This window comes from Notolabrus celidotus, chromosome 9 (genome assembly GCF_009762535.1).
Source record: "Notolabrus celidotus isolate fNotCel1 chromosome 9, fNotCel1.pri, whole genome shotgun sequence".
NCBI lineage: Eukaryota > Metazoa > Chordata > Actinopteri > Labriformes > Labridae > Notolabrus > Notolabrus celidotus.
The window spans coordinates 12681418-12706905 of record NC_048280.1 but is presented as its reverse complement, the minus strand read 5'-3'; the positions used below and the strand labels follow the sequence as shown (position 1 = coordinate 12706905).

General features: G+C 42.0%; 1 protein-coding gene across 1 annotated transcript in view; it reads left to right on the top strand.

Annotated features, from left to right (window-relative positions):
- Nucleotides 1–536: 536 nt before the first annotated feature.
- Nucleotides 537–25488, top strand: part of sema6a (sema domain, transmembrane domain (TM), and cytoplasmic domain, (semaphorin) 6A) — a 139693-nt gene continuing 114741 nt past the window's right edge. Inside the window, 1 exon segment of the mRNA XM_034692543.1 lies at nt 537–900. The gene's annotated coding sequence lies outside the window, so the exon portion shown is untranslated.

Below are 25488 nucleotides of genomic sequence, written 5' to 3'. Positions count from 1 at the left end.
GCACTGCACTGCATGATAATACTGTTTTTGTTGGTTCCATCACTGGCTCACTCTCTGTTTATAATCCAGCAGCTCCTCCTCTTCTGTACTATCATTTCAACACTGTCCTACATTTGTGCGTAATGCAGTGACCGGAGTCATGGCGTCTTTGGCTGCGAATGTTGTTGAGTCAACTTGAAGGTGTGTTTATATGTGTGTGTGTGTTTTGGACTGTCAGCATGTGTGAAGGCCTGCGTACATCCATCTGTGTGGGCGTGCTTGTGGAGATGTGTGTGTCACTGTGTCTCCTGTGTGGGTTTTTGCAGCTCTCCAGCACGGCCTCATCCTGCAGAGGTGACTGTGAAACGATGGGAACAGACATTACGGTCGGAGGAAGAGGGGTTAGCAGGCAGCCGGCAGGATATCCCATCACATTAGGAGTGCTGCTGCTGCGCCCACTTCCTTCAACTCTTCCCAGCGGAGAGGTCAGCAGAGGTGAAGAGGGCTCCTCCCTCTGTCATTATCCTTCCATCACCTGCCTCTGTCTCTGCTGACAACAGAACTTTCTCCCCTCACTCCTCAACCTTTACCCTCAGCACCAGCTTTAGCTCTTTCTGAACCCTCACCCCTTTTTTCTTTTATGATTTTCACATCTTTTTACTCCCCATCTGTTCCCGAGTTCTCATTCCTTTCTAAGTCTTTCATTTGCCTCTTTTTGCTCTTTTGATAGCTGGGCTTCACTCAGAATTTCCCTCTGTCATTTCCCCTCACAGATTCACAGAACTCTGCGGTCCCTCTCTGAGACCTTTTGTTGAGTCTGCAGCTGATCTCTAGATTGCAACAGAGATACTATACACCCACTGCAGCTTTCAGCCAGACAAGCTGGAGATTGAACCAAATTCTTTCAAAGAAGAATCTCTGGTGAGTTTTTAGTGAGAAAAGAGAGGACTGGCTGTGTGTTGTGAGCCTGAGAGAGCAGCCAAATGTGTGTCAGAAATACAGCTAAAATCTGGGGTACGTGGTAATGCAATATAGATGTTATGTCATTGTGAATATTTCATGAAACACAATAGTGTGCTATGATAGAATAATGTATGGGTGTTGAGTAAACTGAGCAACAGAGGTGAACACTTGATGTTTTCATATTGTGCAGATTCGGTCATGCACTGTAAAGACTTTCAAGCCACACATAACCAAGAATCAGCAGAGTTCAGCAACTGAACTCGCATTATTTACAACTGTTTGAATCGAAGGTATCCCAATTACAATACCGACGAACTCATTTTCGCACCACTTCAGATATTTCAAATCCACAAAGTCGTCTTCTTACTGTGGATCTCTCTTTCAGACTCTCACTTGTTAGCACATTTCTCGAGCTGCATTTTTCCCGGGACGTGTTTTGACTGTGTTAGCGCCCGGGTGTCTTCATCATCAGCTGCTTTGGCATCACTCTTTGTCTGACTGCCTCCTCCTGTTTGAGGAAATGTGAAGTGAACTTGCTTAATGAGGAGACAAGAATATTTTTACATGATTTAAAAAGAGATCACAGAACTGACGTCCACAACACATTTCTCTCAAACAAGACTCATCTGATTACAAATCAGCTCCAATGAAGAGAGGCTGCGGAGGAAAACACAGAAACCTTTCACATTTCCTGTCATTAGAAACATGAAACACATACACTGTATATAAAGTGACGTACTGGAGCTACAGATTCAACTCAATAACCACATCCCTTTCAAACAAAACTGTCCATATTTTTGACACCAAATTATCTGATAGTAGTAAAACATGAAAGCTAGTATTTTGAAGCTGTGACACATATTTGAGCAACTGCTATTCAATATACCTGTAATGGCTTCGGTAAGGCCATTATCTTCCATGATATCTGGTTATTATCCCTGTCTGATTTATACCGCTTCTGTCGACCCTCACCCACGGTGACCTACATTCACTTTCATCTCAGCCATCAATCATTAAGCAGTTCAAAGCAAAGGTCTGTCTGTGGAGGAACGCTGAGGGCTTGATCAAAATGGCATTAATTCTCAAATGACACTGTAAAAGAGTGGACAATATTATGCATCCAAATGTGCTGTAACTGTACTACACTGGATAAAAATGGAATCCAAACTAAGATAAATGGGATTGAGGTTGTTTTGATGATAATTAGCCAAGTTATCCAGCTGTTACAAAAGCTTTGAGTACAGGCAAATGTGTTTTTTCAAGGTTAAAGACCAATTTGAAAACATTCTTCTCCCTCTGTATTATGGATCTCTATCCATTAAACCTCAGACAGCGGCAAACAACACCTGTGCAGCCATAATTCAACAGTAAAAAAACCCAAAATGGCTTGGCACTATTAAGACAGAATATGTAGCTGACTGTGGTACAGTAGCATTAAAAGAACATACTGTTTACACACAGCAAAGGGCAGAGAGGAGACACAGAGTCAAATGGACAGGCAGACAGAATTGGAGTGAGGAGGAAAGAGAGAAATGCCCTGGACTGAAAAATAGATGAGTACTATGGGTGTGTAAGCAGAGACCGGATGACTTATTCAGTAGAGACGGTGTGTATACATGTCATTAAATCAGCTTACTGTGTTCACATCCAGCCGCCCAGGTGATGTTAATGTCAGAGCCCAAGGAGAGAACAGAGACACATGGGTCAAATCTGAATCTGGATTTGGATCTTGATCAACAGGCTGGGATGAAAATAGGATAAAAAATAAAATGCAGAGTCAGGGGAACATCTGATTCCACTTTGTATGCCATCGTACACGAAGAGAGTTTCTGCTCTCTGTGGCATCATTTCCTCATAAAATCAATCCCATCCAAACACCGGATATGCGTTCGTAGGTGCAACAAGGCAAGCAAAGGTACACAAATATCCTGCTTGCTGATGTAGCTGGTCTGACTTTGCGTTTTGACTGAGCCGTGAGTGAAGGTGAGAAAAAGACCCGTACTGAAGAGCTCATTTCAGTAAGCTTGTTATAATATCCTTTTACTTTGTAAGTGACTATCATACAAAGCAATGGCACACATCTTGATAGCATGCAATTTCTGAATTACATATTTTATAAGAATCCCAACATGACAAACAGGGTTATTGGAACATTTCCTGCTGATCCAGACAGCAGCAAATAACAGCCGCATTGTAACTTTGCTGTAATTTAAAAAATCACTCATACTTTGAAATAGCGGGCAATTTACTCCTTACATCTTTGTTATTTTGTTGCATCAGCGACTCTGCAGAGCAACGGAGGAGGGAGAAGAGAATAAGGCTCAGAGTTGCGTAAAATAAAAAATGAAATGTAAAAGAAAAAATTAAAATTAAGAAATTGGAATTTTTCAGACTAATAAAATGCAAGCAAACCAAAATGGAATAAATAAGAGTTTGTTTCAGCGAGTTCATGTCTCTCAGTAAAATCAAGATCCCAAATCTTGTAAAGACACTTATAAGAAATTTTTAACCAACCTGATAATCATATTTGGCCAACAAGGTTTACTATTGCTCCGGTAAAAACGTATCCCCCATACAAATTTCACAAAATTAAAACTTGCATCAGTATAACTTCCCACTCCTTTAATTCACTTATCACGTCACTGAAGATCGTCATCTTCAGGAAACGGCTCTAAAAATAATTTTCACAGATGGAAAAAACAAAACAAAAACAAAGAAAATTGCCATTTGATTACATGATGACCCGATTTCTGAACCTGAACCCTCTATGGTGTTCCTTTTCCACATTAAATCTCCACTTACCAATGACGTCAACAACCTCTCTGTGTCTCTCTTTTAGACTTCATCAGCAGCATGACGTCCATTTGTGAGGTTGAGGCACAATCACATGCACTAAGTCCCCACCCACACACATACTCACTCACTCACTCGCACACAAACACGCTGTGTCCCATCTGAGATTGTGAAGACTGCTCTCTAACTGTCACTCCTAGTTACAGACCTATCATGCAGAAATGCTGACTTATTCATGGCTTTCATGCAAACCTGGACGCACAGAGGAAACTGAAGCTGGCTGGGGCGAGGCCAAGCTAGCTGTGCTGTGTGTGCATGGTGTGACTAACAGTACTTTGCTTACTGTACTTCACTCAGCCATGCTTTACATCCTTTTGCCATTACGGGTCAGACACACTCACACAGACACACTCATGTATTCAGTATATTGTGCTGACGAAGATGCCTCTTGCTTACACTCAGGGCCATGCGCTAATAAGGCTTTCAATATTTTTGGCAACTGTTGACTCCATATTAATGACAGGATAGAAATACAGTTTTTACCGTGTGTATGGAAGAATACATTTTAAAGTTTGTGTCAGCATATTTCCATATAACAGTATAGTATACAGCCACAGTCGCTGAGATCATGGCTTTAAGACATACCATCCAAGTCTGACAAGTGAAAAAAAACAGGATGTATAGACATATGAGAATACTAATCTTCTTCTCAGTAAAAATTATCCTCATGAGTTTATGGTCAGCATTATATGTTTACAGTCTTCTTCAGTAGAGCATGATGATCATTCTGTAAATTGTGCTGTCATTTGGAGTGAAATACAAGATAGAGAGCATGTGGATGTCATGGCTACCTGAGATTAGCAAGATGAAACTGTGAGAAGTTGAGAAATGCCTTGTTCAGCATTCGGTTGAGCCAAACTCTAACCCTGATGTTTGTAAATGTAGATTTTGTTTTAAGCCAGTTTTTCCTCTCCATTCAGTTGCACTTGCTCTTAATAACGGACACACCCTGTAGGTCAAGTTAACTCTAGCAATAGCCAATAATTACTAAGTATTTACTAACCCTGCGCTCTTCAAGTCCCCAAATCTGCTCTAACTGAACAGATCTTACTTCATTAACACAAAAAAAAACAAGACAGAGAGACAAAGTAGAGCCTTCACACTGTAGTCTACAAACTAAGAGGTGGCTTCACGTCAGTTAAGCATAGTTGTTAGAGCCATATGTGTGTCAATATTATGTGTGGACTGTTTGTGTGTTTCATGCACTTGTGTGGACACTAGGTGGGGGGCGTGTAAAACCAGGTGTTAGAAAGCATATAGGGAAGAAGACCCAATCAGTGGCAGGTGAGCTGCCTACCGGGTAGCAAACAGTTTTTGACCGTCTCGATCGTCTCGATCGTCTCGAACGTCTCGTTCCGTCTTGTTCCGTCATTGTCATCGTATTGTCTACAATAGACGTAAGCCTGTAATTCTACAAGTTCGATTAGATGCAAGTGTGGATTGATCGGCTGTGCGTGTATTGTGTGTCTAATAAACCCGTTGATGTCAATGCACGAGCGGACTTCATTCATTCATCCTGACGAGGAGGACGCGTCAACTGAGTCCCGGTAAAGCAGCACCTCAGTGGCTTATAGGTGTTTGTTTCGTTTGGCGAAAGCAAGCCACTACAATAGTCATTGATATCAAAACATTGATACTTGGCATCTTTTTCCTGTTGGTTTGGACTTTAAGCCCAAAGAATTGCACTGCGTGGCCTGTGCATATATCTTACCGTTATCCTACAGATAATTAGACCTGGATTTGAACCAAGCGGCAACTTCCGGTCTCAAACTATGAAGCCCATGCAGAAGTGTTATAAACTGCAATTCATCGAGAATCCGCTTGAGGCTGGCTGCAGAAACACCGGAAACCACATAGACACCAATTCAAAAAAGACGATCTTTGCAGCATTAATAAACATGTTTACAGCCTGGTTCAAAAATCGGTTTAGCTCTACGTTGCTCATTTCTCTATCGGCACACACTGTACGGGGGTCGAATTTTTTTGTAATGCGACGGTTCAGAAGATTACAAGTTTTTGCTCAAATAAGGAAATGACTGGCTTGACTCCCGGACAGGAACACATAGCTGTTGGCTAGGAGGCTCAAACTCTGCCTCTTTACGTCACACTATGCCTGGTTGAGTTCCACATTTCCAATATGGCTGTCACTGTCGATTGGCTTCAAAACAGCACTCAGGAACAGATGGGTGACGTCATGAATACTACGTCCATTATTTATACAGTCTATGATTTGAACACTATTGGACTACAGTTGTCTAAAAATTCATATTACAGCACAATAAAAATCAGTGCCAGTAGGTTGACTGTAATTCACAACAATATCACATAACAAGAGCTGGTAAATAAACATTCACGCATGCACACACTCAGGGTTCAAAGCTTGTGTCCTGTTGTTGTCAACATTTAGTGGTGAGAATATGGATAACTAGCTGATTATGTAGCATTAGCAGGATTGAATCCTCTATGAATACAAATTATATACCCAAAACCTTTGCTACTGGCAGAGCTGCAAGAATGTGAAGAGATGAAGCTCAAAAACAGATTCATTTCACTTGGAGACCAATTAAATTGGTGTGAAAGTGTTGCTTGACTTGTTGGATGGTGCTAAATTATGTGACTGCTCTTCATGTTACACTTGATGATTCTTATTTCCTGTAATACTAACTCTTGTTTGTTAATTATCATGAAACATGCAATCTGTGTTTTTGCACACAAAAGGAAGGATGAGGGATTGTAACAGAATTCGTAACTAGGACAGATGTCTTGTCACTCGCTGCAAGGTTTCTGCGTACTGTTGCCTTTCTGGGTGCATTTGTGTGCTGTCCTTACCAGTATGCATACAGTCAGACATGAATGCATAAGTGTTCAGTTTGAGTGACATTTACCTTATAACTGTCAAGCATTTAATGATCATTATTCAGCTGCTCGAGGGGAACAGGATCTCCTTTTTTTAAAAACTTTATTTCCTGCCTGTCTGTAGAAACAAACATGCTATCTTAAAAGATCTGTTGAACTATGCTCCTGATTTGACGTTTGTTACAGTTTCCTGTCATGCATGAGATGACATATTAGACTGACAGTAAATTTTAACCCACTAACACACATGCTGCGTGGTACTTTGGTCATTATTGTGGTGATGTTAATTGTTGATGATGATAATGGAAGGTCTTAAATGGTTTGGTTGCTTCATTGTAGATGTTCCTTATTTTATAAAAAAAAAAATGTAAAAAACATTCCTTACTTATTTTTGTGCATTGCTTTTACACTGCTTGGGAGTACCTGCACCCAAATTGACTTGAAGCACTTTGTTACTCTTACTGATCTTGTTTCCTCTTGTCTAGATCTTTGCTTGTGTTGTTCTTGTTCTCGTATGTACGTCGCTTTGGATAAGAGCGTCTGCTAAATGACATTGTAACATTGTAACATGGTAACATGCACAACATATATGCACAACATAGAACAATATATTCATAGTTCTACACACTTTTTTGTATCCAAGATTTTTGACACCAGATTGGAACATGAAGACACTTGTAGACCATTTCAACGAACTACTTAAAATGTTTTGTAGATAATTTGCAGTTGATCTGAAGCCAACAAAGCCAATTCATGTCGTCTTATTTTTTGCTTCCAAACACACGCAGCAGCATAAATTCTTACAGAGCAGAAGTTTCTTGAGCTCATTTATATGTTTGTTCAGTTTTAATCTTGTTAAATGAACCTCTGCTGTTCACAGACACAAAGGCTTCTTGGAGTGAAAAATGTACAGCGACAACACCAATATCATCTCCCTAGTACACACTTTAGTATCTTGGATACAGTGAGGACCCCTGTGTGGACTGTTCAGAAGTCTGACTGTGAAACTCGGCAGTGAACCCTTCATTTTTCTGTCTTTTTTTATTTGCAGTTGGTTATTTCAAATTCTCTTGGCTCCATGTTTCTAGACAGGTGCTTTCTCTGATGAAACACTGAAGTGTATACTTTCTCTTTTTTTCATTTTATTTTCTTGTGAAACATCAAATTCATGCTGGGAACTTTGGTTCCAAACTACGCACACATTTAGATGGATAAGATAAAGAAAGAACATGACATTTTTATACAAATTTACATTTTAGCTCAGTAGTTAGAGCATGTGTCCAATGTAGATAGACCGTCCTAATGGTTGTCCTGGGTTTCCACATTTTTCCACCACTCTCTCCTACCCAAGATTTCCTGCTACTCGTCACTGCCCTATCAATGAAGGCATAAAATGGCTCCTCAAAATATCTCTTAAAAAAAGGAAAACTGTTTTTAGAATGCTTATTTTCTAAGAGCAAACTCACATTTGAAGTCATTGAATACACAAACTGTACTGGTTATACTTCTTCATTAACCTCTAGGACAACCATTTAATTCTAACTACTTTTTTTTCATCCTGATATTTAATGGTAACCAAGTATAGTTTGTAAAAGAAGAGCTGAGGATTCTTGCACAACTTCACCTACTTCCAAGATGCACAGAGAGGGAAAGGAAGTCTAAAAGGGTCAGAACTCCAGCGACACTTGGAGTATAGAGAACAACTTTATTCTTAGACCAGGTCTAAGAATAAAGTTGTTCTCTTCTGACCCTTTTAACCATGTTTACTTTGTGACATTTTACATCCCAGCAGATGGATTTTGTTGAGTGTCCAGCTGTCCAGCCTTATCACAAACTCAAAGTTTTTTTCCCCAGAATGTCTTCCTCTGACCTGCAATCAAATAAACACCATGCATCATAGCAATGGCTTTACTTTCATGCTATATTGTGGTCCCTCCATAAAGTCTTGCAGTTTTTGCAAAATATGCAATGTACATGTACAGTGTACTAAGCCTGGAAAAGTTTTCAAAAATCCAGTATCACGCTAAAGCCTGTACCTGGTTACCTGTGTCAGACTACATCATTATAATCCTCATCTTCCTGTCTACCTTCAACATGATCCACATATAAATATCAATTATGAGACAATAGAAACAGCAGATTACAGTACACATACATATATGGATACAGTATTCAGTTCCCCAGAAGTCATATGTGACAAGGTTTAGCAATCAGCAGTATGTTAGCCACAAATATATAATGCAACTTCATGTTTACTCTTTTCCACTTACCACCCTTTGGGGGAAATAAACAGGTTGCAGTGCCCATTAAAGTACTGAGAGGAGAGGTAGCAGACAGATTCATTGATTGGCCTGCAACAGTACAGTGGCAGTTACGACTGCAAATGGGCTCCAATCCTCTCTCTGCTGTCTGTATGATCCACAGGTGAGCAGCAGTCATTAGGGTCTGGTAGCTGCAGCAATGGCAGTTTTAACAAATGATGCTCCTTCAGTGGTCGAGCTGCAAACAAACAGCTCAGCAGTCTCTGAATAGACATCCTATTACTTGCATCATTTTGTGATTAAAAGGCACAACAAACCCTGTGTGACTGCAGCAGGATGAGACCCCAACCTACTGAGTCCCTCAGGCACTTCACTGACTGTCAGTGAGTATGTTATTTGTTTTAACCAAGCTGATACCGACCTGACTTTGCAAGTGAACTAGACTTGTTTGCATGTATATACAAAACTTTTCTCATCAGGTAACTGTACATTTGTTAGTACTAAACAAAAGTAAGCCTTCAATTTTGAGGTTTTGTACTTGAGGGTTGCTAGCCATTTAATCTACTGTTAGGAGTTTTTAACTGGTTATGAAACAGACTAAAATGAACAGTGATGCCTTTTTATGACCTACACAAGCAAACAAGACCCTAAGGGACCAGACTGGCAATTTCTGAATTGTAGTTTTTAATGCCTGTAATCGCTGTGAAGGCTTAACCTATGATGAAAACAGCATGCTGAAGACGCACCTTTTTTTTTTCTATTCCACAACAAATATTCACAGTGAAACGAAAGATGGATTATATTTTTTTGTCATTAAACAAAAGTTGTACTCATAGGAAAAAAATCTGCAAAGATGTAAGAGGTACCAATTTGTCCACAGGGGCCGCCAATTTCAACACTAATAGAAAGTTGAATGAAATGCAGAGTAAATGTAAAGACGTGAAAAGACACAAGTTCTGGTCTGGGACACATTGATTATCTCTCTGTGCAGCTTCCCCAAACTTTTTGACACTACCTAGTTTTTATGGGTAAAGTTAGTGATGAGGTCCTTTGCCTTTCACTTAAATCCAGCCATCAGTTGTACTAGGAAGTTAGCAATGCCCCCTTTAGCAGAACCAGCTTCCCCATACAATGTACTCGAGCTCAACCTTGTTTGATAACACTAAACTGCATGGTGTGGCGTTGGAACCCCCTTTCCTCTAGTGAAATTTTGCCTCTTGGGCACTGGTGTACACATGATTTTGACGTGCAAATTGAACAAGTAAACATAAAACATTCTTGCGTTTTTCGTGCAAAAAGTGCTATGTTCGCTATTAGTGTGAACTATAGACTGTATAAAATATGGACATAGTATCCGTGACGTCACCCATCTGTTTCTGAGAGCTGTTTTGAAGCCAATCGACGGCAGCAGCCATATTGGAAATGCGGAACTCAACCAGGCAGAGTGTGACGTAAAGAGGCGTAGTGTGAGCCTCCTAGCCAACAGCTGTGTGTTCCAGACCGGGAGCCACGCCAGTCATGTCCTTATTTGGGCAAAACCTCGAAATCTTAATATCTTCTGAACCGCCACATTAGAAAAAAATTCACCCCCCATACAGTGTGTGCCGATAGAGAAATTAGCTTCGTAGGGCCAAGCCATTTTTTGAACCAGGCCGTAAACATGTTTATTAATGCTGCAAAGATCGTCTTTTTCCCATTCATTTCTATGTGGTTTCCGGTGTTTCTGCAGCCAGCCTCAAGTGGATTCTCGATGTATTGCAGTTTATAACACTTCATCGTTTGAGACCAGAGGTTGCTGCTTGGTGTGAATGCAACATAATAGTATACACAACATGCAAGTGCAGCTGAAATACAGTTTAATATGCCACCAGTAGGAGTAGAAATTTAGAAAGCCAGACTTGGCTTAAACTATTTTACAGCTGTAGTCACAGGTTACTCTGCATATCAGATTGTGACTCAAAAATGTATAATAATCTCATCCAAAATTTTAAATTTCATAGATAAAACTACCCAACAGGTGGGGCACCAGTTTGGCTTAGTGGTTAAAGCACACGCCTCAGGCGACAGCCCTCTTCACAACAGCCGTAGGTTGATTTCAACCTTGGCCATTTGCTGCTTGCCAACCCCCATCCCTTTAATGTTTCCTGTTTTCCATCAGCTGTCTTTTCAAATAAAGGTAAAACTGACCAAAAATAATAACTTGTAAAAAAAAAAGAAAATAATTCATCAGTGAACAAAGTTTGTCCTTGCTCAGCAACAACATTCACAGTGAATGCATAATACAGGTGTCAGATAACAAAGCACCAGTCTGTATGAAGAGTACTTGTGCTTTGCTTTTCTTTGTCTTTTGGCACGTAGAGCTGACACTTGCTGGTACTTTTGTATTCTTAGTTGAGTCAAATCTTTGATTAATTTCTTTTGACAAAGGATTACATAAACAGTATAATGTTTCTGCGTAAGCATACAGAAATACAGGACCTAAAAATATCTGTCAACACCGGTGAACAATACTGTGTCTTATTGTCACAGTTTGTGTGGGCGGAAGTATGAATGCATATGTTTACACAGACATGTTTACATTTCAGCATGGTGCGGTATGGTTTTCTTGGAGTCGCTACAACTTACATGACTGTTTACATATAACTGATGGTGGTGCAGCAATATAGGGTAACATAAAAATATGTACTTGTTTAGTTTTTTACATCGATGCATTTCCTTACTTAAAACACTTCAATGCCACTGTGTTTGATTCAAAATTCTTAGTAAGTAGTTACTTTCCAGACTCAGATTTTGTATCGAGAAGGTTCTCAACCACAGAACAGCAGCTGGGGAACCTTGATTTAATGAGTTGTAGGTGGCATATTTACCATTTAATTGACTCAGATGGTGTCCACTGCATAATCTGATACGTTTAAGGCCTTAATAATAATATCCTCCAAATATAAAAAAAACCCCCACATTTTTATTTGTCTTGGTAAATGAGATTCTTCGGGCCACTTAAAATACTTTACACAACATGTCAACACATACGCCGATGATCTCCTGATCCACAGCTGCCCCAACCCTGTATTCATCTCATGACTCCCGGCATTTGTCATGTCACTCTATACAATGCAATACAATCAGCTTTATGTAACCCATTGGGGACAGTTTGAAGGGGGCAAACCTCCACGTTTAGATCCACTGGACTTAACTATCTGTATTTGTTTAAGATACAGTAGCATTGCCTCCGCCAGATGTAAAATAATATAAATACTACTTAAACATTAACAATGCAGTGATGTTATTTATAGTACTGTATCCATCACATGGGACATTTTCTCCAGAATGAAAGCATTACATTATTTATTATTTAAGTACATTTACCCAAATATACATAAGGAACATTCCACCCAGACTTTCTTTTTATAGACTACTACAGCATTAATGTATTGGCACTTTCACTCAGGTATAAAAAAAAGATCTGAGTACTTCTTCTATCACTGATGTGGCATGACAGCTTTTCATCAACAGAGGAAGGTGGAAAAGAGGAGTTAAGTGTCAGAAGCTCAGGAAATTGGGGTGTATTAAAAAAAAAAAAAAAAAAAGATTTTAAAGCCACAGGCTGTCTAGAGGAAGGTGGGTGCTGTTTCTTTGGTGTCTTTAAGGAAATAACTGAAAGCCAGTTGAATGAGCAGATGTGTGAGACTCTAGGAAAGTAATGTCTTGATGTTGTTTCAGAGGCCTCAGAGGAAAAAGGTGTGTAAAAGCGTGGCTGCAGTGCAGGCAGGAGATGAAAAATGTGTGGTGTATGGAGCTGGACAGAGTCCTAGAAGAATGGCTGGTGTGTGCTCTCTGTCCTGGCTTGGGATGTAGAGGTTATTCTGTTTCAACCACCTCCCTTCCATGCACGCACTCACACACATAGACCGAATGCGCCTGGGACAACTTTAGCAAGATAAGCGGGATAAGCTCTGACACGAGCATATTTCCAGAGTTCAAACTAACTGGTGTGCATCTTGACATTATTGAGCTCGAATTATACCCTGCCCGCCTCCCACACTTAGAAACACTTCCACTTCAAAGTGTGTGTGTGAGAGAGAGCGAGAGGGATGGAGAGGGAGAGATTAAAGAATATAAAGACAGAGTAAAAGAGTGTGTGAAATACAGATGGGTTGTATGTAGTTTGTTTTGGTTGGAAGCTTGCAGAATTTGCATGTCTATTGATTTTCACAGATCAAAATGCTTTTTTTTTCATCTGCTTTGTGTAGAGTAGCCATGATTATTCACCTGCATGTGCCAACAGGATTGGATAAACTTGCAATCAAACGTATCTCAGACAGAATTTTAATGAACTGGAACAAGCCTGCAGTGTATTATACAGTTAGATGAGATGTGTAAGCAGTATGAATGAACTCTTGCTAGTTAATTGCCAAAGAAGTGCTCGTATTTGCACATGACTCTACTACATTTTATCTCAAATATATTTTTAAACAAACCACACAAAAGGAGGCCAAATCTGCCCGTAACAACGAGTGATTGCATTTTCTTTATCTTGTGCTCAGACTTGTTTGATGGTTCAATCGCCTGATGGTAACTGACTTCTGTTTTTTTAAAGCAAATGAAATGAAAACAGATGAGGGGAGGCTGTTCGGCATTAGTTTACATTAAAGAACAACAGCACAGTGTTTGGCATCAGGCCTGTAGAGGCAGCACTGTACTGAGCTGTTACTGTAACAAGAAGGCAATAGAGCCTGACAGGCCACCACTCAGGAGCATAATTAAACACACACACATACGCATTCACCTACACACACCCTGCTTTAACAGGTGGCCTGCTATTATATAATGATAAGCCTAAAGCTGCACACACATTAGCTTTGGCCCTCTGGAGCTCGTGTGTATCTATATATGATCTAGATGTGTACACAGGGTGGAATGTGTGTCTGCTAGTGTGTGTGCCTGTGTGTGTGTTCCTGTGTGTATCTAAGGCCATGTGCAAGTAGTTACAGTATGTTTTTGTTTTGTGGCAAGTTTGCAGGTTTAAATCTAAGAAATTGATGTTGATCTTGGCTCTATTTAAAACTGGGAACGTGTGTGCGTGTGTCTTGTGTAAGAGAGAGAGAGTGTGTGTGTGTCTGGGTGTGTGCGCGCGTCCGCGTGTGTGTAGCATGAGTCCCTGAATCAGATTGTAACCTTAATTAGAACTACAACTTTCAGATTTTTTGCTGATGTTGTTCAGACTTCAACTGATGGCCCTTCAGATGAGATCAGAGCTCATTTGTGAAAATGACTGCAAAGCATTACTGCTTGCGTGCGTACGTGCATGTGTGCGCGCGCGTCAGTGCCAGCCCGGGACCAGGGGGGGACCACCAGGGAAGGAAGTGCGCTCCAAAGACCAGAGACAACAGACAAGAGACGCTTTGAACCTGATCACATACCGATTCGCATCGGCTGTGCACAAAAACTGCACAGTGCGGGTGGCACAAAGGGGGACCTGCATCTTTATTGTGTTTTCAAAATTACCTCTGACAGTTTGCATGACACTGAGCCAACAGACCAGACTGCGAGTTTTGAAAGATAACAGTTAATCTTGACTCAATTTTAAACTAACCTCTTAACACTTTTCTTTTTTTCTGTGTCAAACTGTGCGCAGGCTTTCTTTTTTCCCAACGCGCATTCCTCTGAAATGCCGCTGCGTAAAAATAGAAATACAGTTGTCCAGAACTGGCACCCATTGACACAATACCCCCCGTTCCAGCGACGTAGCTCCTCCCTATGTATGTGTGAGAGCGTGTGTGTGTAGCGGGTGGGTGACAGCTGGGATCGCTGCGCTCCGCTCCAGTCTGGTAAAGCTTCATCTCCAAATAGGATGACCGTCGGCTTGTGTGGAAGGGACTGTATGCAGCTCCGTAGCTAGGTCTGGGACATTCTGCGTGTTCACTTTAACCTGAGGGGAGTTTAAAAACCCAAACGAACCTTTTTTTTCCTCTCCTGGTTGGATTTCTGATGGATATTCCCGTTTGAAGAGGTGTGATTTCAGCGCGGCATGTAACAAAAAGAAGCGCAAGAGAAAAGTAGCGCTCGTATTATTCCGAAGCGAGCACCGTATGAACTGCTTTGAGAGCCATATCCAATGGATTACTAAAGACAGCGCTGTGAAACCACTCCGAAGCATATCCATTCATGAGCTGAAGGTAAGATTTCTTTGTTTATTTGAAACTTTAGGTGCGCGTTGAGCCTGTACCAGTCTTTCCCCAGCCCCGGAGGCTTGTTTTCTCCTCAGCCAGGCAGGCTGCCGGGCGACAAGTGCACCAGCTTCACGGCGTTACTTTAGCAACTTAATGTGATTCTGCTTATATAAATAGCATATTTAAAGTTAAAAACCACCAGAAAGTGCTTTTATTTATTTTAAATGAGGTCTGCGATCATTTTTCACGGGAACACTAACCTTGTGCCGATATAAACAGACAACAGTTTCGTGCGTAATCCCTCTAATGCTGTTTACCCATACGGAATAAAGAAGTATCAGTCTCAGAGGATCTCCAGCTGATCAAACTGAGTATAAACAAAAGGAAAACAATGGTATTACCATTCCGGGAAACAGGTACATGAATGGAGGATATAAAACGTGCTTGCTGTGGGAACTTGCTGGTCGAGGAGCGAGTGTTGTGCCCCTGCTCCTCCGTCTACCAGCGCTTCTTTCACTCTGACTCTTGAGGATGCTCTAAAACTACAGCCACGAGACAACCACATCTGAGTGTGATTAGGATAAACAGAACGACCATTAATTATCTGAGCTCAATAACACGTCCACGCCTGATTTGGTGCGAAAAGGCAGAAACACTGAAGTGCTTGTTCCTGTACAATGCATGATGGGAATTTTATTTGCCATTAATTTTCACACGATTGGAAAACCAGAGCAGCAATTTGCATGTATGCTAATGGTGCTGGTAGTCTGTTTTACAAGCTTACTACTGTTTTTCTTTCTTTCTATCTGATCCACAAAGGTTTGATTTAACGTGCTTCATTTAAAATGCTGATTTTAAGTGTTCTTCAGTGAGTTACTCCTCAGGTTAGGACCCAACTCTCTCTCTCTCTCTCTCTCTCTCTCTCTCTCTCTCTCTCTCTCTCTCCCTCTCTCTCTCTCTCTCTCTCTCTCTCTCACTCTCTCTCTCTCCCTCTCCCTCTCTCTCTCTCTCCCTCTCCCTCTCTCTCTCACTCCCCTCTCTCTCTCTCTCTCTCTCTCTCTCTCTATCTGGGTGTGTGACAGACACATAGACTTTAGGATGTGTTCAGGGACTCTAAGCTACCAGGAGTCAGACTGGTCACTATAAATCATACTCCAAAAGATCAATCAATGTTTGTAATTCTGACAAGGATACAAAATTGCACCGGTCTTCAGAAGTGGATTTGCCATTAAATGAAGTGCTTTAACAAGCCGGGAGAGGAGAGAGAGAGGCCTCATGAACCACAGCCAGCAGCTTCACTGCCAACACCCTGCCTCTCCTCTCCTCTCCTCTCCTCTCCTCTCCCAGTATGAAAAGTCCCCCAGAGGCACTGGGAAAAGCTGGAAAAAGGATTCAGCCATTCTGAATGTAGGTTATAGATTATAAAGTGTACAAGGGGTGATGATAGAAGTGGATGAATCAAAAAAGTACTGAATGCACACAGCAAAATGTGCTTCATGTCACTTGAATTTCAGCAGCTGTATGTGGTGTTTTGGAAATGTGGCTCCGGTATTGGCTTTTATGATGAAGGGAAAAAAAGATTGGAGGATTTGATGCCAGAACTGAGAGGAAAGGGTGTGTTTTATCTGTTTTCCTGAAATCACTGGAAATATTTGGTGATTTGGTGGCCTACTAATGTGTGAAGGTTTTTTCATTAAGACCTTATGTTTTTTAACAGTCTGAGCACAAGCTGCGCCTTTGATTTCACATAGATCTTGAATGTAAAATTGCAGAATGTTTTCAACATTTTACCACCCCTCCTCCTACAACACGAGCCTCAAGGCGTTCTCATGTCCTGGAGGCATTTTTTGAGATGTTGCACAGGCTGTAAACCCCCCCCCCCCCCCCCCCCCCCCCCCCCCCCCCACCGCTTCATAGAACACCATAAAACCAGAGTGCAAATCCTGCTATTAGCACAACATACTATGGCATGTTGTGCTGCTGATACATGAATTACAGCATGATTACCTTTGTGACAGCAGCCTGCCTGTTCTTCCCCTGCTGGAGAGGCAGAATAGAGCAGAGCGGAGCGACTGGAGTTGTTGCTTGTATTTGGAGCAATGCTCCGTGGAGCGTTTGATCCGCCGATCCCCTAACAATGGCAGTGGGGATGGCATTGTGTGTGACTGATGTGGATTTGTCACACTGTATGTGTGTGTGTGTGTGTGTGTGTGTGTGTGAGAGAGAGAGAGAGGGAGAGGGAGAGAGAAGGAGAGTTGGTATTTACCTTTGCCCGTTAAGGACAGATGCAGACGCAGCCTGAATAGCTTTGAATAATTGATAAATGGCTTTGCTCCTGTTGAAATGAATTGCCCTTCTATTATAAACAGGCACACTGGTCAGCTGCTGTTAACCATTGCTCCTCATTCAGTCAGTGTCAATACCCAGCGTTCAATAGTGTGTGTATTTATGCATATTTCATTACAGCCATGGTTTATTGATGCCTCCCTTCGTGTGTGGGCTGCTGTGTGTATTTCTTTTTTAAACAATTAGGGTGCAAGGAAGCATCAAACCCCTCTCACTCATCTGGATGTGATTTATTGATGCTTAACCCATTTTCCAGATTCCACATCTTTCTAAATTGCTGCTGCTTCAATTACACGGCCTGCACACTTAATGACAAACCTGCTCCAGCAATGGCACATTCACAAAAAAAAAAAAAAGAGGACAATCATGAGTCTGCATTTGTGTTTTTAGCACATCTTGCTGTGGAAATACAGGTAAACATCAAAGAATCTGTGTGTTTTAATGGAAGTGTCCATCACCGCGTTACATCGCACATTCGCTGATTTAGGCTGTACTCGAGCTGGCTCTCCTTTCAGATTCAGTGGGTGTTTCGGTGTTGTGATTCAGAAGGTGAAAAAAGAGACAGGAAGATATTCTAACCTGCTGTAGCAAATTACACAACTCCCCCTCTCTGTAAACATTTTATTTAATCTCCTGCTGCTCCATCTCCAGTTTTTTTTAGCTATGATTTCTCTCAGTAGTGATGATTAGATAAATGATTTCATTTTATCTAAAAAAAAAACTCACAGTGAGTGATATTATATAGGCATGAGAGGAGATGGCAAACCAATTTGTGAGTTCAGATGAATCTGCTTTGTTAGTATATTAGAGCTTTGCAGTTTGCTTTCCTCTCCAGTTACTTTAGATCATACCGCCCACTATTAACAAGAGATGATGAATGATATTCATTATACTACAGGGACCTAATATATCTCACTGTGCTGTATGGTCCAGCTTTCGCAGCATGGCTCATTGACAATGTAATCACCCACTAATCACTTGCTTCAGCATCTTGTTCCATGCTCTCTATGTCTATAAAACACACACGTATGCATGGATGCAGGGCGTTCCAGCTCCTAACTTTCATTGTGTTGTTCTAACTGGCTGCTCCACTCCCACTTAGCCTTAACCCCTTCCAGCTCCCAATGTGCATCCATTGAATTAACCGTCCATGTGTTAAACGCTCCTCGTCCTCGTTACATTAACATAATTGATTGAGTGTGTTGTCTGTTTACGCCAAGAAAGCCAGAGGCATGCAGGAGCAGGCAAAAAAAAAGGCTCATTTGGGCGGAATTGGCGGACAGTCTGTTGGTGTTTTTGGCTGTTGCTCCTTGGCAAAGCTCTGTTGTTAGAAATTAAATGAATTAGAAAGTGATAGCCAGCTCATCTAGGAGAGGACTGTTGAAGAGCCAACTTTGCCACTTCTTTGGAAATCCCAGTAAGAACCATTCGAATGAGCTTGCTGTCTTCGTTGAACTGTTGTATTTTTAAGCATTTAGCACATGCCATGTAATACCTCTGTCTAAGCTGACTTTGGTCGCCTGTCATTACTCAAATGGAACGGAGAGGAAATGCATTTGCGGGGATAATCCAAAAGCAGCAGGGCTTTGTGTGATTGCCTGGGAGATGGATGAATGTCTGGCCTTGAAAAAGAGCCGTTCTTGTCCAGATCAGATGATGTAAATGCTCGTACACAGCGTTGAAAAAAAAAATGATGTCCTAATTCCTGTCCTGCTGTTGTGCTCTTACAGGTGAGAGCAGCCAGCTGTGAGTCATGCAGACAGCCACAGTCTGTTAAGACTCATTAGGGCCACATCCGCTCTCTGTGGCTGTGGTTGTTTCTGTGGTTAGCATGCTTGTCAGCAGCCAATAAGGTGTGTGTCATGGGGATGTTAAGCATGAGGAAACTCTGACGCCTCTTCATTCGCTCTTTAAGCCCTGACTCTGCCCTTTAAACTCGTGTTTGTGAGCTTTTCCAATTTTCTGTGTGTATATTTCCACAAAGCACGCAGGGTGGCTAATAGTGGAGGGGGGTTGGAGTGTGTGTACTCAGTGTTGTGTGAGTATGCATGTGTGTTTGCATGGCGTTGTTCGAGTGCATCTGTCCCTCCTCCCCGGGCCCCAGCGATTGGCACTGCATCTCTCATCTATTAATCATAGAGAGCGCTTGCTCTCTCATTCCGTTGCCATAGTTTCAGGACCTGAGACAGTGTTGGGGTGCCTGGCTGCCTAAAGAGAGGAGAAGTGAGAAGGAGGAGAGGAAAAGGAAAGAGGTGTGACTATGAAGGAAAGAAGGAAATTATATAAACATTATAGCTGGTGGAAGGCGGAACAATTGAAACAGAGCAGAGGAGGAAGGATGGGAGGTGATTGAAAGAGCGATGGCGGGCTATCACAGCAAGCAGGTCCTCACACGGCGGATGAGTGTGCTTCAAGAACCAAAATGGATTCCATTTTTATCTCAGCAGTGAACCTTCTATCTCCTTCTGTGCGTGCATCTTTTCGTTCTCAGTCTAACACACATGTAAAAAAAAAAACTCTCTCCATCTCTGCGCTCTCCTTCCTAAGGAGAGCACAAGAATGTTTTCACAGTAGGCATCATCTCGTGAATAGCATGCTCATGGGGCTGCTGCATCTCCACTGTGTTACAGTACATTCAGTGGCTGTTATTGCACCTTGCTATTACAATGGAAAAGACTTCAGCTGAGATGGGCCAGGGCCTCCTGTTTCATGCTCAGTTGGATGTTTTGATGGTAAATCATGCTGAATTCATGCGCTATTCAATGATGGATCACTACGGAAATCAACCGCTTTGGAAATTTCCAAGGCAGGGGAAACCTAATGCTATCACGTCTGGTCTCTCTATCTCATTGTAATCATCTGGTTGCTTTTTTCCTCTTATTTTCCATTTTCAGTTACTGTTCCTTCCTCCACTTTTCAATATTTCCCCTCTCTGTTGAGGAAAAATACTGAACATGCGCTGTTCCCTGCAACAAAAAAAAAAAGGTTCCTGCTTTGGCTGTAGGCTCTGTACCTCCCAAATGACCTCATAATCTCATTTGGATTTCTTTAATGGCTAACCATGCTCTAATGTGGTGGTTGTATTATCTCCTTGTCTCATCACGTCATACCCTGCCTTCTTGCCTGTGATCATTTCCACTGGGGGCTTTCAGAGAACAGGCAAACCAGCAACAGCACAGTAATCATGGGATTCACTTCAACACACAACCACCTTTATCACACAATTATAAATGGACTTACCCACACACACACGTGTGCACAAAAGACACATGTAAGTGCACAGAAAATCGGTCAGCAGGGCAGTTTTCTTTCATGTCACTGAGTGGGAAGAGGGATAAAGAAAGGCTGTCATTGTTACAGTGGTGCACAGTGAGTGCCAATGGGCAGAAACCCAAGAATACAGGATTGTGGAGCACACTGTGTAATTCTCCCCCTCACTGTGTGTGGACTTTCTGTTGGGGGAATTACTGTTAGGGGACGGGAGGACAAAGGAGGGAGTGCAAGGGTGCGTTTGCTCTTTGTGCTGATGGCACCGGGCTGCTTTTGTGCCTTTGAAGTGATGGGATTGCAGGTGACATCATAGCGGTCACATTCTCAGGTGCAGCAGGTGAATAAATCCAGGTGGGGGAGGAGGGAAAGGTGTATGTGTGTGTGTGTGTGTCCCTGTGTGTGTGCAAATCTGGCTTGGTAATGCTCCTGTGGAGGCAGGCATGCATGTCTGTGTGTTGGGACGTGCAAGTGTGTGTGTGTGTGTGCGCATCAGTCATCAAAGCAGAGGAAAGCCAGTGTGTAAGGTGATCTGTATGCTCGCGGCAGAGCAGCAGTCGTACCCTCCCAGAGGCTCTAAGCCTCGACGAATGTGGAACAAGATGCTTCTTCTTCTGAAGCCTCTCTGCCGGGTTCCATGTGCAGGCCAACCTCAGCTACAATGATTCTGTTTATTATCCATGCTCTTGGATTTCCTCCAAAGCAACATCCATGTTCGGATCAGCCGTCAGCGGGGATTGAGTTCACATAATCTGATATCGCTCTCTAACTTTGTGATGCAAACATTTATTAGCGTGTCTCTAAACTTGGCAGGATGAGCTCAGTTTAAACAAGCATCGACTGATATCCTAGACAGCAGGTAATTTGTTACAGCCATCCTCAGCTCATCTGACACACTGATGATGATGATAGATTGCTTGTAATTGGCCCTGGGTGAGTATTAATTATTTCCAGGTGACTGCTAAATCTTTACAATGACCTGTAGTTATTCTGACACAGAAAGAGGATCACAATAAGGAAAGATTTCTACATTCAGATGTATGAAAGCAATCAAAACAGTTAAGATAACTTCAACTGGTGGATATAAGTGGTTTAGCTTCAACCTTACACATCCTTACATGAGGTTAGTGTATATCCACACTGTTTCTTACATCAAATGGTGAAATACAGACTGAAACCTTGTTAAGAAATCAGACCTCTGCTGGTCACAGTGGCTGGCAGACTACAAGTGATTCCCCTGAGGCTCCTCTATTTCAGAATCCAATCAGCCAGAACTCTGAACAATATTACCTCTGTGTGTGTGTGTACATTTATTACATTGCTAATGAACAAATTGCAGCCATGTGGCATGGTCTGGTGGTGTGGCTTGTTAGAAAAAAAGAAGAAACACACACAGGCTCACACACCCCCATGCGCACACTCCAGTTCCCAGCCGCCTATCTTCCCCCTTCCCTCTGTTCACCACAGTTCACACACATGCACACACAAATACACACACCCAACCACAAGGCCCCCAGTGTTCTCGGCCTGTCCGTCCATCAGCTCATGCAGAGCGCTGGGCTGGGAGTACTTATCATCACTCTGCTGAGTGGAGGCCTCGAGAAGACACACGCATACACAGACACACACATGCATACATGCATGCACACAATTCAGTCAGCACAGGGAGGCTGCAAGGTATAGCTGAGGCTGCTGGACTGATTAAATGTACGCTGTGACAGCAGCCTGAGCTGACACCAAGAGGAGAGGAGGCTGATAGGCACATGGAGACTAGCAGGCAGGTAGACAGGTAGGAGGGAGAGCCTATCTCCAATGGAATACATTTCAATATATTTAATTTTCTTTGCCAAATACAGCATAGAGGAAATGGAATTGCTGCCTGAATTACATTTGCTGGGAATGTTTATACAGTGCAGGAAGTGTAATATCCCTTTTCCTACAGAAAAGAGTGAAAGGTGAATGTTTGGACATCCAGAAGCCAGGACTCTGACCTAGAGACCAGAGTTCATGTCATGAAAAAGTAACATTTGGAAACAAAATTGGTCAAGTTGAGGGGGAAATTGGTGGTTTTGAACTCATGAAGAAGTTAATACTCTCTGGTGCTTCAGTCAGTGTTGACTTTTACAGCTTTTTAACTTGAGGAAGTTGCTGCACTTTGTACATGACGCCCCATAAAACCACAAGGTGTCAAGGTGTCTTTTTTAACACTTTGTTTAATGAAACAAAAAGATGTATTGTGTTAATTAGTGAGCATTTAGAGACACTATTTGGTAGATAGTGTTACTTCTACACATAATTAAGCCCCTTTATTGTATTACTACAGCATGTAAAAGGACGTTCCCACAACACAAACACAATGATAGAGAAAACTTTTCTTTTTCTTGAAACTTTTGTTTAAGTTTATTTTGGGGCTTTTATGCCTTCATCTAGAGACAGTGCAGGGGATAGAGTAGGAAACTTAAGGAACAGTGGGGAATGACATGCTGTGCAAGGCCTCGGGTTGGAATCTTACCCAGGCTGGGCCCTCTGAGGACTGTAGCCTCTGTGCATGGGGTGTGTGATTCAGGCCTTGAGCTAAACTGGCACCCTGCTGCTAATAAATATGCATATGAAGTGAACAGCTTCAAAATATTGAATACAACATTTTTCCTTTATATAAATGTAATTTAAGTGTAAGCATGCCTCTGAAAATGTATAAGTTGTCCGTAAAAGTACTTTTTAAGAGAAAGAAGGAAGCATTTTGAGAAAGCTATCAGACCGTCAGTGATGGAGATGTCAAGCAGAGGCAGATATTCAGCCTTTGGGGAGCATGGAGGAACACAGACTCACAGAGCTAACTGGGATATTTAAGCAGACAGGTAGAGAGGAAGACAGACTGTCAGACAGAACAATAGAAAAAGGCTGGACTGTTGGCAGGAGAAGCAAGCGATGAGGTTTGCAGGTAAAGAAAACTCAACACATCTCTTCAAAATGAATCTAGTGAAAAGAAGTAATATTTCGCCTCGCCCCCATCCTTGCCCCCGTTAATCTGGACAAAAGCGGCTCTGTATGTGGGCAGGTAATCAGGCGAGCGGGTTGATAGGCAGGAAGACCGACAAGCTGTGAGGCAGGAAAAGAGAAGTTGTGCCTTGCATGATAATGTATTCATTCATCCCCCACTCTGATAATGTTCGCAGCATGCGTGGCTTGATTCATTCATCACAGCCTACTGGGGGCCTTTTTTACGTTATTTGTTAAAAAGGTTCTTTGCTTTTCAAAACCTGTTAAGGTTGTGATTTGTGTGCTGACTGGATTATTCAGGAGGCGATTGCTGCTAGGTTTGTGAAGACGTGCTTGCAACGTGCATGTATTGGAGCCAGTGCCTTGTTTGTGTATGTATGCACTCTTGCATAAATTGGTGTGTGTGGAGACTAAGAATTCTTCAATGAGGCCTATTTTGGTCTCTGAGTAGTTTGGTTTAATTGGCCAGTGCAGCAGCTGCATACTGAAATGCCACGTATTTTCATCTACTCCCTACCTCAACCAATCTGGGACCATCTCATCCGTTTTCCTGATAAGTTCTCAGTCTCTGTTTCTTGTGGGATCTGTTTAATTTCATCTAAATAACCACAAAATCCTTTGTTTATTGATTGTGGTAATATACAGCAATTGAACCCTTGATTATTTAATTGAGTTTGGAGCCAGAGAGCAGAGGCATGGCGATGTGCCCAGCTTCTCTGAGGAGAGTTTGATGAGTCAAAAGTGGTCAGACATCATCACAAATAATTTATTTCTGTTTTGGGAGGAGATTATTAGAACGCGTGTGTTTTCTCAGCATTGGGTACTGTTTGCATGGCGGATTTAGAGTGCAGATCTCAGCTGTTTGACAGGTAGGAAAAACACAAGGCAGCCAATACATTACTCACCCCCTCTTCAAGTTTCTTCCTCCTATTCTGTCTTTCGACTTCTGCGTGTTTGCGTCAAGAGTACATGTGAGCTAACACAGGTTGCATGCAATCTAGTAATGCTAGCTTGTTCAGTAATGCTAGCCTGGTAACTAGATAGCAACACAGAACACTAGGAGGGGCTAATTAGACCCAGTGTCAGTTTATCAGTTACATACTGAAGCTAGCTCTGCTAAAGGAGAACTCTGTCTTTTGTTTTCATCTTTATTCACATCAAAACATTTTTTTTAAATCTGTTTTGGATTATTCTTTTTTTCATCCTCTTTCAGTTATTAGAGAGAGTGCTGTTCCTATTGTCTTGTTTCATCACATGGCTCCGCTACCTGGTCTCCATCTTTGGTTTACACTGCAAAGTTACAACATGTTACATCATCACACATGACAACAAAGAAATGAGACAGCAGAGAAAAGGAGGTGGGATGAGTCTGTGGAGGTGCAGCTCTGACCTAGATAAGATGAGGAGTTAGGAGTGTTGAGTAGGCCGTTTGTTGTCATCCAGCCTGTGCCATTGATGTTCATCCTTCTCTCTGCTGGATTTTTTTGTATCTCTTTTCAGTCCTGCGAGGTGTAGCCGAATTTCCTGAAGCTGACTGGTTAATTGTTGCAGACTATCTAGAACAAACAGGTTTTCATGCAGCCAGCCGATAAGATGGGACAGGGGGGTTTGTTCATGCTGGCGCCACTGCAGCCGTCATTTGTTTCACACATTAACAGGTGAAGGACTTAGTGTGTGTTTGCATGTGTCTGTGTGTGTGTCTGTGTGCACTCGTGTTAGGCGAGCCGTCTAACTCAGGCTGACCCGCACTTTGGTAAATGAACAGTCACAGATAGGACAGGCGACATTACTCG